Raw genomic sequence first — 12,952 nt, 5'->3', positions numbered from 1 at the left:
TCCCTCTTCTTCTGCTGGCCTGTCTTCTCAGGTGTCGCTTCCTACAGGGAGAGCGTACTTTAAAGGTCGGCCAGTGATCAGCTAGAGGTTGTGCTTAGACATTTTGAGCCGATGGGCTTCCAACTGTTGCTGAGGGGACGTAGGTTTGGGTTGGGGCAGTAGTCAAAGTTCTGAAAGTTGGCAAGTCTTCCCCAGTGTTCAGTTTCTGCTCATGTATGGCCTCAGATTCACCTAGGGATAAATAAAAAACTTGGGCCTTTTCCAGCCGCTCATACACTTCCATGCAACTTTCCCAGCCCCTTTCCCCAGAATATCTGGGAACTTTTCAAAGACCATTATGGCCCTCTCATTTCCTAGATCTCCCTGTTAATTTTGGGGTGGCTTTGTTACTTGCCCCAACCAGGGTAAAAGGCTCAGGCAGTGGTAATATTATGTGATTTTGATAATATATGAGATCTTTAGAAAAATATAATTTTGCCATTATATTGTCCAATTCAATCTACACCAAAATTTGAACAAGTTATATGACCATCAACTCACATTAGAAATCAGTAGAAGTTTAATAGTCTATAATTCTATATTTTAACTAAATTGTTAACTCTAAATTTACGGTTCTTAAAATTCTTCTTGTCATAGACAGTTTGAAAATTGATAAAAACTATCAAACGGTTCCTCAGGAAAATGTAAAGTTTACAACATTTTTGTGTATAACTTCTTGAACTTCATGAAGTTCTAAAGTCTATAAGTGGTCTCCTACGGTTTAAAAAACCCTGTTTTAGATGGTAAAAGTCATGTGCACAACTTTCTATCCTTTAAAAGACCTGGAATTAAACAGAGTAGATGCTTAATAAGTATTTAAATATTATATTTATTATATTACCCTTCAGTGTAGGCATCTGAATAGTTCCAGTAGAAAATTCACTCAACTGGGATGGGTTAAAATGATCTTAATTCTAGTTAATTTCCTGATATTTATTTGCTGTGTCACCTTGAGATCTCTTAACCCTGTTTTGTCTATTGAGCCCCATTTCTGTCTACCACCCATAATCATTATGATCAGATGAGATGATTATCAGAAGAGATTTTGAAAGCTATACATTTATATACATATGAGGCATTGTAACTATCATTTCCTGCTTAATTTGATTTCCTATAAATTGTGAAAGACATACTAAAGGCTTACTTTGGTTTAAACCTAAAAGAATCATATTTATCCTTGGTGACACAAGTTAAGAAAACTGTGGGATTCTTTAATATCTCTTTGCCTCTGGATTCTTCCACCCAAGTCCTCAATTTTAAGTATGATTTGGAAACTTTTCTACAACCAGCTGGCTAGCAGGTGTTTGAGTGCCTGTGAGATGTTTCAAGGAAACAGCAGAGGAAGAAAAACATGTAATGGGAAAAGCTGGACACGAGACAAGAGGAGGAGGAACGGAAACAGCATGTGGAGGAGTTCAGGGATGAATAAATATTTTCAGAATGCATGAGGAGGGTGGGAGCCCACCCAGATCAAATCTCTCTTAGAGATCTATATTATACTTTCTCTTTGTAGAGGACAAATTAATCTAAGAGGCAGTGTGATAAGCAAGAGGAATACAGATTTTTGAGCCAGAAAGATAGTAGTTTGAATACAGGTTCAGCAACTTACTAGCTACCTGAACGAGGGTAGATTATTTGACCCTCTGTACTGCAGTTTCTTCATATATAAACCTCTCATCTTGCTGGATTTCTGTGAGGAAGAATAATGCACTGACATGATTCTGCACTCATGGTTGGTGCTCCATAAATGTAAGCTAGCATTTCATACAAAGGTCAGATAAGAATGGGATCAGAAGACAGAGATGTTTAATTATGGGATAGGAGCAAGCAAGATCTTGGGTGGATATATGCTGTATATGCAATTTCGAGTGCATTCATTTCTAAGAAATAAGAATAATTTCTGGTAAAAATGTATATATCCGGTGATCAGAAGTTGATATAATAAATCAGAATAATTATTATATGTTTTCATCCACTTTGGAAGCATATAGTGATTAAATCATTGTGATTACAAACTTATAAAAATCCTGTTGAAGGTTCCTCTCCAGAAAACCTGATAGAGACATTTAAATTCTAAGATGATCAAATATTGAGCTATATCCATTTTGTGTCCTTTACCAAAATAAATAAGTTAACAAATATTTTTAACATTGAGAAAGATATCCCAAGTAATATCTAATGAAACCTCAGTGAGAGGGAAAGAGGAGGCTGTTTCTGAAGGTGCACAAAGTAAATTAAATCTGCAAGTTACAAACACAAGAGAAAAATGGCATGTTTATAAAAGTTCTTACTTGTAATAAACCAAATGTTTAGCTGTGAGATTAAGTTTGAATTTCAAATTGTTTACCTTCAAACAATTTTTGCGTTGTGTTTTGGAATGCTCCAATTTTTAACTAGCCACTTCGTTAATAAATGCAATTTAATCTTCCCTTCAATGAGAAAGGAGGCATTAGACATCTGTGGCATGCAGAGCAATGACCATGTCTCCAAATTTTAATGGGAGCAGTGCTATTTTCTTCTAGAATCATTAATTCCTTATCTTGTGGATGCATGCCTGCTACATGGCCCTTTGTTTACTTCAAATTCATCAGTTTGAGATGCTGCTGCATTGCATTCTTATAGATGAAAAAAAATGGACTTTTTACTGAGAGGAAAACCACATATTTTTAGCTTCAGACCATGCAACATCATTAGGTAGATTTTACATTTAGTGCTTCAATTTTTGTAAGGTAGATGATCAATGCGAAGTTTACTCAGGAATCATTGAGATGATTACGAATCCATACAAAGCAGGGAGCTTGTTTGTTTTTTAAACACCAAACTTTTACATTAAAGCTGGGCTGCTGTGGGTGGCATATTTTTCACAGCATCCTCAGTTTGTTTCCCAAATGGATTGGGCCAGAGGGCCCTACTTTACCAGACTGCCTTACCACTTTAGAGATTTGCTAGTTGGTAAAATTAATAACATGAGCATCAGGTTGTGTTCACCTATCCTTGAGATATTATCTAGGAGAGTGAGTGGTGAATGCTTACACTATTTTCTTATATCATGTACATTTAGAGCTGGAACAAAGATCTCGTCTTCCCTCTCTGCTCTTCAGTTGTCACCTAACTCCTGTTCTCTCATTTACAAAGGCGGGAAGGGAGGCTCAGAGATTTGCCCAGGGTCACACAACCACATCCTGTCAGAGCCAGGCCTAGGACCAGATTTCTTAACTGGCTCCCAGTTAAGGGCCATGTCATCAAGAATTCCGAAATAACTGGTTTAGTGTGGCCCTGTGGAAGGTTCAATAATAGTATGCTTTATGTAAAATTACACAGGAATACTTATTAAGGTAAATAATAGGGTGGTGAGGAGCTCATTCTTTTGATAGATAAGGATTTGGAATAAATTAATCAGAATTTCCAATGACCACTATTGCATAGAAAGCAGCAGTTCCTGAAAGTGTCCATGTGTTGAAAATAGATACTTAAGCAAACTGTTACCTCTAGACAACTTTAGTACTGGATTTGGATTAAGTCTGGATTTAGCTAATGGGCACTTGGCATGCTATGCAGCGATGCTGCCAGGCTGGAGTCAAAGGCTTTTTTCTTGATCTCTGGTCCCAGTGATGTATCATAATCATTTTTTTAAATAGTCCTGAAGTCTACCACCAGACTCAAAGCTTCCTGTGTAGACGTTTTGCTTATTTGGAGAGGTAACATGAGCCCCTTCCATCTAGGACCCTGCCCATACATCTTTTGGAGAGTCAACACAAAAGAGCATTAAAAAAATAAAGCATATTCCAGGGCACTTGGTGAATCGCATACTTTACAGGCATAATACATCATTTGAGCAGCATCTCAAGTGATGCTGCTTCCCCGTTTTTCTTCATGACATGGCAGAGCTGTAAGATTTCTCCACCTTCTCAGCCACCCGTGATCTCCTCCCTCAATACTTTGCAGGAAGCAATCAAACAGCCTGAAGGATGGCCACAATTTTGGTTCTCTTGCTGTCAAAGTTAAGACGACATGTCCATACTGATACTGAAAGATTTGAAAAAGGATGGTTGAAGAGTGGGCTGTGCTAGTCAAAACCAAACTATTTCTCAAGTAATGTTTTTTATGTTTATGCCAAATTTCCATTTTATTTTTATTGTATTTGCTTTCTATGCATAGATTTTTATATTCAATATTCATACTATTCAACATCAAATAGTTTATTATTTGTATTTTAACTGAGATTGAAGGGTCAAGCCTGCCCGTAGGCAGTACTAATAATTCATCGCAGGGTGTGCAGTTCTCACTCTCCACAGAGATGGGCTAAAATTATTAACTTTAGGTTTCAGACTTGCTAAGTATGCAGCTGATATTATGTCTGTACAATGAGGTAAATAATATTTCTTACTTATATGGGTGATGTAAAAATGAAGTGAGATGATGTCTATAAAATGCTTGTTACAATGCATGGCACATAGTTAGCATTCTGTGAATCTTAACAATGAAAATAATAATAATAATATTAATAACAATAACAATAATAATAATAATGTCTTTGCAGTTGGAAGAGAATTGAGGTAATTAATTAAGTTTAATTGTCACTAAGCAAATCTGTGTGTGACTAGGAAATAAAATTCACTTTGTAGAGAATATTTTTAATACTGCTAAGCTATTTTTTTTATAATTTTAAATGTTATTTCAAATTTCTATGTGATAAAACCATACCTCTATTGACAAAGGATTTAAGGATGACTATTATAAAAACAAAATGATGTTGTTGTTTGTTTGTTTTTTAATTTTATTATTGTTTAAAATACTACAGATGTCCCTTTTTCTCCCCAATGACCTGTTCCATCCAATTCCTTCCCCCTCCCCAGTCCCTCTCCCCACCATTGTCCATGTCCCTGGGTTGTGCATATATGCATATAAATTCTTTGGTTACTCTCTCCCCCTCCACCCACCCGCCCTCCTCCATCCCTCTGACATTCATCAGTCTCATCTATGCTTCCATGTCACTGAATCTATTCTGTTCATCAGTTTATTAAGTTCTTTAGATTCCATGTATAAGCGAGTCGGTGGGAATGCAGACTGGTGCAACCACTATACAAAATGATGTTTTATATACAGTAGAAAATCAGGACCAAGAAATAGAAAAGGGTGATACACCCAGCGTAAGGTACCTTGTTGTTGCTCTGTTGAGCTTCAGGGTTTCGAACTTGCTGCAGCCAAGGACAAAATGGTCATTTAATTCAGGCCTTATCCATGAAAGGCCTCAAATTTAGACTTTTAACATTATCTGCTAATAAGGCACATATACATTGAAATACCCGGCAGGCTAACATCTCCATTACAGGACTTTAGTTCTATGTCTTTTTGCTGAATCACACCGCCTTAAATGTTCTAATTAGTTAATTTTTATAAACCCTGCAATTATCTTGGAAATACATATTTAAGTTTTATTGTATTTGTGTGTATGTGCCCAAAACAAATAATTAATTTAGAAAACATAAGCATTTTAGATATGCCATCATTTTTGTAACTGTTCCTCTCTCCCTCCTTTCTTTTTCTTTTCTTTCTTTCTTTCTCAAAAATATATATGGGACCTCCAAAAGTGGAAATTGTCTGGACTCCTCCTGACCTTTGGGATGGCCTAGCAAGGGATCTAAGTGGTACTGTGCTTAACGGGAGAGGAAGAGGGAAACCAGAGAAACTGAGGGGTGGCCATGGAGGCCCACTCACAGTTGCCGCGGAAATGAAAGTAGTTAATTCTCCTTGGGATGAAGATGGAGTGAGAAAGGCTCCTGTAGGACACAGCAATAGCACTGCATCCGTGCCTAAAATTATTGAGGACCCTCTCCCTGGAGTTTAGAGGCATTATCCAAACATTTAACTTTCCGTCTCAATGTGTCTAGTTGAGATATACTGCTAAGGCAGAAATACACAAGAGGAAAGTGTAAAAATATTGAAATGATGGATTTGCAGTTGAGATGTACGAATAACCTGAGTTATTTCTATTTTCTACAGAGACAAACAAGCCATTACCTGCCCTGAGTATGATCAGACTGGCTGCATAAGTAGCAGAAACATTTATGTTAATTTGAGAATATGTAAATTCTCTTTATGAAAACATTGCACTAAATGTGAAATGTGTGCTCCACCACTACAGTCCTTTAATAAAATAAAAGCAAAGGAAATCCCATCTTTTATAGGATGGACATAAAAATACAAATGAAATATTAAACAGAGTAGGGGACATAGAAATTTGTTAGATGTTGAAAATGAAAATATTTATTCAAATATATTTGTCCTTTAGCATTGATAAATTTTGTATATGCATCAAAGAACAGAAAATATTTTCATTATTTTGCTTTGGGTTAATATAGTCATATGTAGGGCTTGAACAAATAAATTTATTCCTAGAAATTACATTCAAATTTGAAGTCAGTTACAAAAAAAGAGATATTACTTAAAACTTTGATTGTTTTTTTATTGCATTGTTGTCCTAATCTCATGTTAAATTCATTTTAATAACCTAGGGCTCTTCTACTTTTATATATATAAACTTGACAGATGAACCCATCAATGTACATTATATATCTGACTATAATGTACATAATGTATCTTTACATACATTATATAAAGTATGTACCAGGAGGTATATATTTGTTTAAACAAAAGTGACACATCCTAGTCAAATATCTTACAAGATATGGAGGCAGAAACATATCCTTTTATAGCAAATGCCTAAAATATATTTCTTGGATCAATGCATGAATGAAGGGAAGGGTTAGAAAAAAGCAGAAGAGGCACAGCAGCACTGGGCATATGTACTGATAAGGTACTATGTGTAAAAGCACTATTTGGGGAAGAAAAAGGTAGAGAAAACCTCCAGGTCATAAGGAACCTGTGGATTCTGCTTCACTACTACTATAAAATATCAAAAGACAAAACATAATAATGCTTAACATTAACTTTCTAAATGCTGGGATTTTTTTTTTCTAAAATCAGTGCATTGCATAAAGTTTAGATTTGTCTATAGAACAGTTTCATCTCTCAAGAAGTAAAGAAAGCAATAAAGTGTTAGATGACTCGTGGACTGGATCTGAATCCTGACTCCACTATTTAGAACAGTGTGAATTCTGATCCTAGATCCCTCATCTTTAAAAGGAAAATAGTAGTATCCATTCTAGATAGATTTTGTATTGATTAAACAAAAAAATTATTTTTCCCCCAACATATAGCTTGACATGTAATATTGAAATATATGTCAACCATTATTCTTCCTAAATCAGAATAAGAAAAGCATTGAGGGATATAATAGAAACCTTAAGAAAGTAAAAATGACAATGCTGTTTGAGATTCTGTTATGGATGTCTTTACACATGTACCACAGATTTTAGGAGAGTCAATAAAAATACTTTAAAGCCAGTATAGTTCATGGCAAGTGTCACTAAAATATTGCCCCCTTTGTCCATCATTTTTGCTCTTTTATCTCGACAAGTAGATCCATTCAGTGAACACCTGTTAGCTTAGCTTACAGCTAATTCTCTCTGTGTGTCTGAATCACTGGATTCCTTTCTTGCAATGCAGTTTTCTGCTTCATTTTCTAAGTGGCTTATACTTTGACTCTTGTGAATCCTAATGGCTTAGTTTTCCATACTTGATTTTAAGATTTTAGTTATTGAACATATATCTACTTGGTCTCTACCAATTTTCAGATGTTAAGATAGTCATACTTCTCTTTTTTACCCCTGATATGAATTTCTAGTACTTGACCAACTGACTTGATTCCTCCATTGCACATAAGCTTTCTTTACTCTTGTCCCCAGAATAATGAAGCCTTGAGCCCTTTGCTAAACATCCTCATGACCATTTGGATTTGCTTGGACTTTACATCTCAGGCTTTGTAATATTAACATTGTTGCTTGAATCCAGTTATGATTAAAAGCTGACACCTAAGACAGAATCAACAGCCTGAGTGGCAAGGAACCAGTATATCAGATTTGCAGAGATAGATCTATGGTGAATTTAAGAGGTTGGACATCTCTACCTCCTTCAGCTACTTTGCCTGAGACAGGACATTTTTTCTGGTGACTTCTCCAATTATAAAAATAGTATTTCCTTCCTATTCCTTCCAGTACTTTGTTTACTACCAAGAAAGTGCTTCCTTTCACTTTGTTTTCACCTAAGAATCTGGAGAGAACAATTTTCTTTTAGAATTAAACTAAAATATTAATATGTCATGGATCACAGGAGAAATATATATTACCTGGTAACATTTAGGCCTCTTTAATAATGAAAAAAAATGTAAGCCCCAAGTCAAAGTAATATGACAATAAAGAGGAATTATTGACTCTTCAGATATTCCAGAAGTTGGATTGTATATTACTTATCTACTGTTCCTTAACAAACTATGCCAAAATCTAGCAGGTTAAGATAATAAACATTTATTTTTTCACAGTTTCTGTGGTCAGGGATTAGGAGATGACATTGCTGACATCACTAGCTCAGAGTTTCTCATGAGGCTGCATTCAGGATGTTGCAGTTATCTCAACACTTGCCTGGGGTTGGAGAATCTCCTTGCATGATTGCTTACTCACATTATGGTTGGTAGAAGATACCAGTTCCTTCCTGGCTCTTAGCAGGAGGTCCCAGTTCCATGGCATGGGGACCTTTCTATAGGCTGACCGAGTCTCCTCTCAGCATGAGAATACGTGAGCCACTGAGGGAAAGACAAAGAATGAGGAGGAAGCTGCAATACCGTCTATGGCTTAGTTTTGGAATTAATACACTATTACTTTTGCCACACTATAATTGTCAGTGGTCAGTCACTAGGTTCAATCAAGAGGGAGGGGAATTAAGCTCTACCTATTGAAGGAAGGTATATTAAAATGTTCATGGACATATTTTAAACCCTCGACAGTCTGTCTTCAGGGTTAATGTGAGTCAGTGTATCAGTGATGTTACCTTAGACCAATTTCTGGGTCTGGGTTCTGCCTTTTTCAGGATGAGCACCATCCTAAGGCTGTTCCCTATGTAGTATTAAAGTGACTACCACAGTTCTAGCCTTAATATCTGCCTGTACATTACACTTTCCAGAAAGGGAGAACATGCAGATCGATTTCTGAGTCGAGGAAGACATCATCTTTTGCAAATGTTAGTATATACCACACTTCACTTCTGATTTCCTTCCACTTGTTCACATGTTCTTTTACACATCAGCAATATGGGAACCAGGCATTGTGATCACTGCCTTTGGGCTGGGTTACCTTCACCAATCAATATGGGAGGGGATGGGATTATCCTGGCTGTATTAGAAGTTCTAGGATCTGACCTGGAACTGGAGTGGGGTGAATCCCTGTCTTCCCCTTCCATATTTCCACCCAAACTGCATGGCTGATCTACTCTGGGGAAAGAATTGAAGAGATATTGGTTAGGCAAAAAACTATAAATCTCTGTGCGATGCCATAAGAGGATCAGATTCTGGGTTGGTAAGAATAGACTGAATCCTTATAAAATGTATAAATATAACTAAAAGATATAGAAAATTAAAAAATAAAATAGGAAATTTTCTGAGGAAAGCATAAGTATATACGTTTAAAAAAATGTAGTTAATGGCAATTAGTCGATTATCAAGGCCATGTTAGCAAGACCACCCTAGTGAGGATATGAATATAGAGAGCCCTATCCAAAGGATTTTTAATATTCCATGGGAGAAACTTCTCTGTCAGGAATTTGTCTGAAGTTAATAAAATTCATTTAACTCCTGTTCTGGGGCCATACTTACCAAGTGTTTATTTGGCTCAAAGTATGGAGATTAAGAATTTACTAGTCTGTACTGCATTTATAGTTTTCACCATACAATAACAAATTGGAATTCTGATTTACATGTCAGGTTTACAAACTGAACCAATGAACATAAGTCTGCAGAATTTTACATTTTCTTGCTGTACTGTCAAAATCTGGGCTTAAAAGTCAAACTCTGGCCTGAGATTAATCTGGCTACAGAATATCATGCCTATTGATAACATTTCTGATGGTGAAACATTCATCTTTAAAAAGCCTTTATACATACTAGTAAGGATCTAGGACCTCTAGCTTATATTTATTTCCCAAACACTATATCTAGTTGATAGTAAAGAAAAATAAGTGTAAGTACTTCCCATGGTTTTAATTTTCAACTACTTAGCATTTGTTGAAGAAAACTATCTTTGCTGTATGTCAAGAAGTCCATTAACTTATTTATCGTCTCCTTTTCAAAGTAACTTTATCCATGATTTCTCATGACTTGTGGGGACTCTATTTTTACTCTTTCCATTGATTCTTGACATTCAATAATTTAAGCAAGCAGTTTGACACCATGGAAAAATGAAAATGGTTTCATCATATCATATCATAGTTGAAAAATTAAATAATTTCTACTTTCTAATTAAGAATGCACAATCTATCATACACAATAGTGTTAGATACAGAGTTCTGTCCTGTTTACATTAATGATTAATGCCTGAGGATAAATAAATATCTTGATAAATAAATGTAATCTACTTCTGGTTATTATTTGACAAATGCCATATCATTTTGAGAAGAGGATTTGGATTATAAATTTTGTTACCTGAATAACTGATTTATTACTAATGTGAACTTCTCGTGATAAGATTTTAAGTCTAACAAAATGCTGTTTATGATACTATTAACTACTATTATTGCAACAGTATCTATAAATTTATAGTGTTTAGAGTTCTGCCTTGAATGAGGCCCAAATATGTTTTAGAAGACTTCTGATAACTATAGAGTACCAGGGATAGAAAATACCATAAATTTGTATCTTTATGTATGTGTGGGTATATGTTTTAATTATACCCATTTATAGTTGGCTTTCAATAAATACCTCTAAACCCTGGATCTTTTCAAGCCATTAACATAGTTTTAAGATTTCTAGTTTAATATAAGTGCTTTAATTATAATTTTTTCTTTTGATAAGTCAATGCCTATGGGGGCAACATAGAGAGTTGTAGATAATATAAAATTAGTAAAGTGAAAATTATTTTTAATAAAAAAATATTGTTCTTTGCTAAATATTATTCTGCCTAAATTCACCTTTTACCCACTTTACCCTTGGTCTGTGTAGACAACGAATAAAGCAATCAATATAAAGATCATTTTTACCAAAAAATGGTTAATTCTCTCCCCTTTATACAATATGAAGTGGATCAGATGAAAATTAAACTCCATTCTCAACAATAAAGGAAGGGACTATTGGAAAGAATTTAGAAAAGATGAATAAAAAATAATTAAAACATCTAAAATATTTTCTTAAAGAACAAGTATAAAAGAATTAAAAATATAGCTCTATATACGAATGGGGAATATTCGACGTAAGGAGGGGAAAAATCAAGATTCAAAATTTGCTTGGCTACATTGGTATTTTTATCTTTTATGCCCCATCCCCAACCCCATACACATAAATAGTATTAGAAAGAACCAAATTTAAATTTGAATGGTCATTACTTATTGGGTGCCTACTCTGGACCAGGCAGTGGACTAAGTGTTCTATATGCCCTACAGTATTAAATTCTTATGACAACTCATTGGAATGCATGCTACTTTGACCCCACTTTCCTAAATAGTAAACTCATATTTAGAAAGAGCCATGAATTTCTGTAAGATTAAAAGCTAGTAATTGTTGGATCTGAGGTCTGGATGATATGGTTTCAGTGTCAGAGCTCTTAATTCCAACCCAATATTAATTCCATTTGTGTTGAATATTTTTATTTTATCATTTAATTAAGACTGTTTTTTTAGAGCAGTTTTAGATTCACAGAAAATTGAGGAGAAGGCAGAGAGATTTCCCATAAACCTCTTGCCCTCAACCATGTACAGACTCATTATCAACATTCCCTACCAGGGAGGTATATTTTCTGCAATTGATGAACATTCATTGACACATAATAACCACCCAAAGTTCATAGTTTACATTATGGTTCACTCTTGATGTTGTATATAGTCTATGGGTTTGGACAAATGTATAATGGTGTATATCCATCATTATGCTATCATGCAGAGTATTTTAATCGCTACATTATTGTTCACTCCTGGTGTTGCATACTCTATGGTCTGGACAAATGTATAATGACATATATCCATAACTATGCTATCATGCAGAGTATTTTTTTGTAAATCCTCATCTGAAGATATTTTTTCCATTGCTTTTCAGAGACAGTAGAAGGGAGAGAGAAAGAGAGGAACATCGATGTGAGAGAGACACATGGATTGGTTGCCTCCTGCTTGTGCCCAACAGAAACAGAGCCTGCAACAAGCCTGCAATGGAGGTGCATGCCCTTGGCCGGAACCGAACCCCTTATCCTTCAGTCAGTGGGTGAGCTCTAACCACTGGGCGAAACCGGCTAGGGCCACGCAGAGTATTTTAACTGCCCTAAAAATCCTCTGTGCTCCGCCTATTTATCGCTCCCTCACCCTCAACCTCTGGCAACCAGCGATCTTTTTGTCTTCATAGTTTTGCCTTTTCCAGAATGCCACAGAATTGGAATCATATAGTGTGTGAACTTTTCAGATTGGCTTCTTATATGTTTAAACAATCATTACGTTTAAACATTTTTTTGAAGCTATATATGCTTTAAAACATTAAACTTGATTCCAGCGTTCAAAGACCAAAAAAGAACCTGTATCTGACTGACCCACTGAGCAGGGGCTACAAGCCCCGAAGTAGCTGGACAACAGTAACAAGATAAGACGACTTCTTCTCTCCTCTTATTTTATGTCTTTTATATAATTTTCTTTAACCAATGCAATGCAGTCTTGTATTAGAAATGCCTTTGAACCCATACATTTGCGTGCAAAGGAGAAACAACAATTGTTTGATTCTTAGTATTGTCACTGGATTGGACATTTTTTTATTCAAACAATTTTTTTAAAT

This window comes from Miniopterus schreibersii, assembly GCF_964146895.1.
Source record: "Miniopterus schreibersii genome assembly, chromosome: 11".
Lineage (NCBI taxonomy): Eukaryota > Metazoa > Chordata > Mammalia > Chiroptera > Miniopteridae > Miniopterus > Miniopterus schreibersii.
This window is presented reverse-complemented; position numbering follows the sequence as displayed.